Below are 6658 nucleotides of genomic sequence, written 5' to 3'. Positions count from 1 at the left end.
GCTTGTGAAGCAGATACTACCTTCCCTTTAATTGCAGCATGGAACCGCCACGTGGAGTGTAGATACAATGAGTTGTCAGTCATCAAAAAAATTATGCAGCAATATGGATGGAAGTTGTGTCATGAAATAAGGCAGAGAATTATCTACTTACGAAATATTCACGATAGGCAGGTTTAGAGAGCAAGTAGATTGGAGGTGACGGGGGAGAAAGGAAGAGGAAAATGTTACTGCTTGATGGTTGCAGCTTCTTAGGGTGAAGAACTACTTGTAAGTCAGTGACAGGTGAACATTGTAAATGTGATTAATGTCACCAATTGTTAAAGATGGTTGAAATAGAAGTGTTTAGGCTCATTTGAGCATTTTGGAAAAAGCAGCTCACCTACTTGGTGATGAGGCAACTGAAGAGGAAACCCACCCAGATGTGAATGGCAGGAGGAAACCCACCCAGATGTGAATGGCAGGAGGAAACCCACCCAGATGTGAATGGCAGGAGGAAACCCACCCAGATGTGAATGGCAGGAGATTTTTCAGACAGGGTTTACTGTCCGATATTTAAAGAGCTTAGAATTCATACCTCTTGACAAAAAAGAGGAACCAACTCAGAAGTAAGCAATTCCTCAGAGCCAAAGATGAACAGGGCAAGCCACTGCCCAGCAAGTACTGGGCCAGACAAGAGGACCCAGCCACAGCCAGCAGAGAGAAGTACCTGCAGGAGCAGTTTCTACTATCTGGTAAGTTAATGTAGGCTCAATGTAGTCTAGGTGAGTTCAGACTCCAGGTGGCCTCATCTCTAGGGACCCTAGTGATGTGGGCTATTTCCAGGATCCCCACCTAGTCTAAGAATGGAAGAATCTCATGCTTCTGGCAGGGGAAACCTGAAATACACCCAGGCCTCTCCCCAACAAGGATTGTGGGCTACTCAGGCGCAGCCAACCTGGGGATGGGGACACCCAAGCTCCTGCTCTTGATCCTTCCTGCTTCACCTGACAAGCATTTGAGGTAATGCTAACCAGGAGTCTTCCAAGATTAGTGACAGATGCCAAACCACATCCAGGAAGCTCAGATCCAAGTAGCATGAACAAGACATCTACACCTGAACGTAAGAACTGCAAAACCTGAGTGATATGGCAGGACGTAGCCCAGGGGCAGAGGAGCTATGGAGCCTACATTCCCTAGGATCCAGCAGGGACTCCCCACATGCTGTGCACTTTGAGGCCACAACCATGGATGAGCGCCCAGATATCCAGCAGGCTCCTTCTGGAGACAGGTTGGCATAATTCCAAGAGCCACCTCCCCACACCTCAGGCCTGCACACACTTAACACATCCTGTTCTCAGGCATCATCCTTCTACCTTCAAAGGCAGTGGCAACAGCAACTGCAAGAGCACCCCAACATCTGAAAGCTTAGGGAGGAGCACCTCAAGATCCTGGCACACAGTCCCTGAAGCACGTGTCCCTCATGCTCAAGGCAAGGTGAGATATGGTCTGTTGGAAATTCGTCTGGCAGAACTCGAGTGCATTACACAGAAAGCCCAACTGCTCTGAGGATAAGGGCACTCCCAAGACAGGAAGCAGGCATACCAGGCACACAGGGTGGTGAGACAGCCCTGGCTGGGTCCACCAGGCCAGGGACTGACAGCAAGACAAGCATCCTCTCCAACCCTAGAAGGGCTGCACAGGGACTCTTGCCCTGGATACATCTCAGGCCAGGCTCCAGAGATTGGCAAGGAAGGAAAGGGCTGAAGAAAACCTCACTTCCTTTCAGTCATTGCAGTGGGCTCTCAAGTGAGGACAGCAAACAAGGCTAAGATTAATCCTATTGGGTGACAGATCTATTGAATTTAGACTATAGTAACCCCATCCTGTGCAAAGATACTCTCCCAGCAGGTGTGCCTTCTATTCTCCTTGGCAACATCCTGGAACAACCCTTGGTAAAGGAGCCCCATCTACTAGCTCAGACATCTGTGGACAGCCTGCCTTCAGGCCTCCAGTAGCCCTATGGTCTAGCATGTGAAGAAAGCCCATGAACAGTAACCACCCACCCTCACCCATATGATTGTTGCTAGTAGAGAATTAGGTATCTCAATGAACATGGCTTGAATATCAGGCTGATGTAAGCATAGGTCGGGCTAAAGATACAGAATTAGAGCCAAGCCTAGTGAAGGCTAATGGTTGGAGCTGGCATGAACAAAGTGTGTTTAGAAATCTACATGGGATTTTTCAAGTCAATGAAAAGCCACTGAAAACCATTTGAGTAGTATAGATCCCCTATGGAAGAGATGAAGTCCCCCATCCTAAATAAGATCATGCTATCAGTTCAGCCAGAGGGCAGAGACGGCTGGCGAGTTTATAACCACTTCAGTGGTATAAACACTGAGGATGTTCAAGAATTTCAAGGATCAAGGTAATTAGAAGTCTGGAGCTTGGGTATCAGAAGCTGTGAGCCATTTGCCCTCTCCTTTTGAGGGCCAAATCTGACTCATCCCCCCTTCCTCTCCCTTTCCATCTCATTTCTCCTGGTGTGTTAAGATGGAGCACACGCTGAGAAAAGGAGCAGCAGGGATTTGAATCCAGAAACATCCCAGACATAGGCAGGTGGTCACCCAGGAGCTAACAGCCTTGTCCCACTCAAGGTGGATGCACCTTAGCTCTTGAAGGACCTTTCCCATTGAGCACTCTGTCCACTATGAAAGAACATGGTTCCTCCCATGTGGCCCTGGTCATTTGAATCGCCATCCTGGTGTACTTTGAATCCTGGGATCTAGTAGTACTTGAGACTGAACTCCAACCCTCAACACTTCCCGGAAGTCGTTGTGGGATGTTTTTAGATTTTAACCACCAAGACAAAACAAGTCTATCTTCATCAATACACCCTCCCTCCTCTGAGCTCCCAGTCAGGGCAGCAACTACATTTAACAAAGTACAACTTTGACATTCGCCAGGTGAGGAAAACCAGAAAGCGGGGAACAAGGTCACTCACATGGCATTCCCACACAGTAGGGGGTGGGGTGAAGTTTCAGGAAAGATGTTTTGACAGGATTACTGCTGCATCCTGTGTTGTGAGCCCCTCTCCCCTCAACACCCCAGGACCACCTTGAGAATACTTCCTAGTCTACAGTCTGGAAACGTGGCTAGAAATAAAGGCAACTCTTTCAGAAGCCTGAAGTTTTGATGTAAGTTAAGGACCACAACAAACCAGGAAGCAGCACTGGAAGTGACTAATGTAATGTAGCAGACTTCAAGGTTGCTGGGTTGGAAACTTGACAGGTACCCAAGTCTCCTCAGTTATCCTTAGGCTCAGGGCAGAATGGAGATTGTTGTGGTTCCTGCGGTGACAGGCCTGGGCTCCTACCAGGTTCCTCTCCCGAGCTAGGCAGGTGGCCTCCTGGTGTTACTACCTAGCCCGTCTGCCTTAGGAAGAGTCTCACCTGAATCTGCCTAAAAGGTAGTCTTCCCAGAATCATGAGCTGACCATATCTCCTTCATGAGAAGGGGCCAATGCAACCCTGGATCATGAACTGTCAAGTCTTGGGGATCCAGGCATTTGCATGCCCAGGACAAGACTTCTGGATTAGGACATCCTCTGGTTCAGCAGACACCCAACTCATGCTGCAGCTGCCACACACCTACCTCAGGCTCCAGGACATTTCATTTTAAAGGCAGGCAGGCAGGCACGCATAAGTGGGAAAAATTCCACGTCAATTGGAAGGCTACCCCCAAGAATTGCCATGATGCCTCCAACTCCCCACCCCAAACAACTGGCCAACACCACCCGTAGAGAATGTGAGGATTCTTAGCCCATCTAAGGGGCCATAAAGGATGAAGACTGCCTTCCTGTGGGGCATAGCTTTCGGGGACAATCAAGATCTAATGGGATCCTCATGGCCCTCTTGCAAGAACTAAATACGATCCAACTTATTAGCAAACAAGAGGTGAACATGTTAAACCCCAGTAGGATCTACTCAGTCTAAGCTGAAAGGTAGAGCTCATCCCATGTGGCTTGCTTTCCGCGTTGCCTTCCAGCGAGGGTTCTGGTGAGAGCTCACTCATGTTTACCATGTGTTGCATGGGGAGGGGTTTTTCAGTGGGAGCTCATGTTTTCCCTCAGAACAGCAAAAGGCTTTTCCATAAGGATTTCTTCACACTGGATAACTACATCTCTAAAGGGATGTGACCATTCCAGGTGGTCCTGCAATCCTAGCCTTGAGTTTGTTCCCCATGGGAGCCCCATCCTACATTCCCCTATGTTCCTCTTTTCTCCATCTGCATCCCCTGGGATGTCTTGAGTGCTCACTGAAGGCTATTTCAACACCGAAGATGTTCAAGGATTTCTCCCAATAGCAGTGAGACTGTTGATGGGACAAAAAACCACTCGAGTTTGTCACTAAGAGTCTTTCCTGGTCTGCCTCATTGAGCCACCACTAAGACTCCATTCTAGAGGCTCAAACGTCTGTATGGATCACATGGAAAAAGACCCAGCAAAGTCCTGTTCTTTGAATTCCACAGCCACTGCCTCCAACAACCTATTGATTCCTGTAACCAGCTAATCAGCTGCCCAGCAGCCCTGCGTGATGGGATCTTGGTGACAGGTGGGTGCGGTCAAGATGCTCGGGCATAGAAGGGACTCAGCAGCTGTTCAGGATGAAAAGCAGGGTCCTGGGACAACCAAGTCAGCTCCCTCACTGTTCTGGATAGAATACCCAGAAGGTCCTTGATTCACAAGGCCAAGGGTCAAGGATGAGGTTTCCAGGCTCAATCTGCTTAGAGCACAGCATGCAGAAGTTAGCCAGCCTCACACTGGAGCAGGTTCTCTGGGTAGAGTACTGTCCTCGGATTAGAGGACATGTCACTAGGATCAGCCTCCTGAGCACTTTCCTAGAGGTCACCACATAGCCACAATGAGCTCCTGTGCCCACCTGTGCCCTCTTACCAAGTCTGAACTGCTCCTCCCAAGCACAACCCCAGCCTAATGGCAGTGTGGCTCCTCTCTTGACTGCCAACTCTGGGTGCATGTCCTGGCTTCCCTGCCTCCAATTAAGCCTCTTGGGACCCAGGAAAGCAACTCTTAGCCCAAATCCTGAAGTCTGCTTTAACACATAAGGAACCCCTTTAAGTCCAGCTGCAACCTTGGACCTAAGGCCTCCCATCCAGAGCTATGTTACCCAGACTCCAGCTGTTGGGAGAGCCCGTCACGGCCATAACAGATGACAGCTTCAGCCAACTCAGCCACAGGAGTTTGTGCAACCCGTATCTGCCAGAACAGAGCAGCACTACTCTAGCCAGCCCAGGCAGCTTCCTCTCCAACATATTGGTCTCCTGCTGCAAGATTATGATCATGCCTGTGGCGGGCAAGTAGGAAGCCCGTCAGCCTGGAATTTCAGCCGGGTTTTCCCCAACAAGACCTCAAGGGAGGTGAGAGGAGGCACCAGCCCTCCAACCCAAGCATGGGAAGCTCCACTCAGGGGAGAGTACCATTGAAGAGCAGCCACACAGACCCAATACCAAGACAGAAGCTAGGGCAGGTAGGAACTGTGGCTTTACTACCCAGACTAGTGTTTAATTCCCGATAAGAACAATGAGGATTAAGAGGCCAAAGTCCAACGTCAACACAGCTCCCCATCCAGAAGGGTGGGTAAACAGTCCACTACCACAGAAGAGATGGGGAGTTCTTATCCCTTCACCCTAACATTCCTAAGTTTCCCCGTAATAGAAATGGAGCAGCTTTTCCTAGGGCTTAGAACACACCACTGAACTCTGGCACCAGATTTCCAAAACAAGCCCAGAAACAGTTTGTCTTATTGGCCAAATAGAATAAGCTTAATTCTTAAAGCCAGCATAGTTGTGCTGAAAAACGTCAGCATTCAGAGAATGCCAGATACAGCTAGCCTTTCTAAAAATGAACAGCGATTGTCAAGTTTGGCAGAGGTTAAAAGATCCATAGAACTGCACACCTCAACCATACCTCAGCTTTCTATTGAAACTGCTCTCTAACCCAAATGTGACAGGCAAGCGGCCCAAACCCACTGGCCCCTGCAACTTGTAATAATTAAGGACTGTAATTTCCACCCTACCCAATGTGTAAACAAATGCTAATCTTGACTTTTGTGAACCACTTAAGTAACAATCAGTGTCAAAAGTCCCCTGGCCCTTGGAATGTCCAGAGCCCCTCACCCTCATCTCTGCCCAGGTGATTTACAGAATCCACTAGCCCTCAGAATGTCTGAAGCCCCTCACCCTCGAGGTTTTACGGCTATAAAAGGTCTTGACACCCTCCTTTCAGGGCCACGGGTTGGAGACGCAAGTCCTCCATGGCCGCTGGCAATAAAGACCCTGCAATTTGGCATACTTTTGTCTTGGTGTTGACTTTCTACGCTTGGGTCAGTACACCACCTTGACACCAAGTAGAGAGCTATGGTTCAATAAACTAGAAAATCTAGTAATGAGACTTTGAGGGGTTCAAGTTCATAACAAATACTCCGGACTTGTGGTTTTAAATGCAGCAATTCAGTCATCTTTTCCATTTAGGATCTACCGTGTTATAGACGTGAAGCACTCAGCTACAGTCAAGTCTTATAACACCCAGACTGGTCTGACACCATTTGGCTGGTTTCCTCATCTCTACACTGGAATCACATCGGTTAAAAGGATAAAATGCTAA

Source organism: Saimiri boliviensis, chromosome 3, assembly GCF_048565385.1.
Source record: "Saimiri boliviensis isolate mSaiBol1 chromosome 3, mSaiBol1.pri, whole genome shotgun sequence".
NCBI lineage: Eukaryota > Metazoa > Chordata > Mammalia > Primates > Cebidae > Saimiri > Saimiri boliviensis.
Note: the sequence above shows the minus strand (reverse complement) of the source record.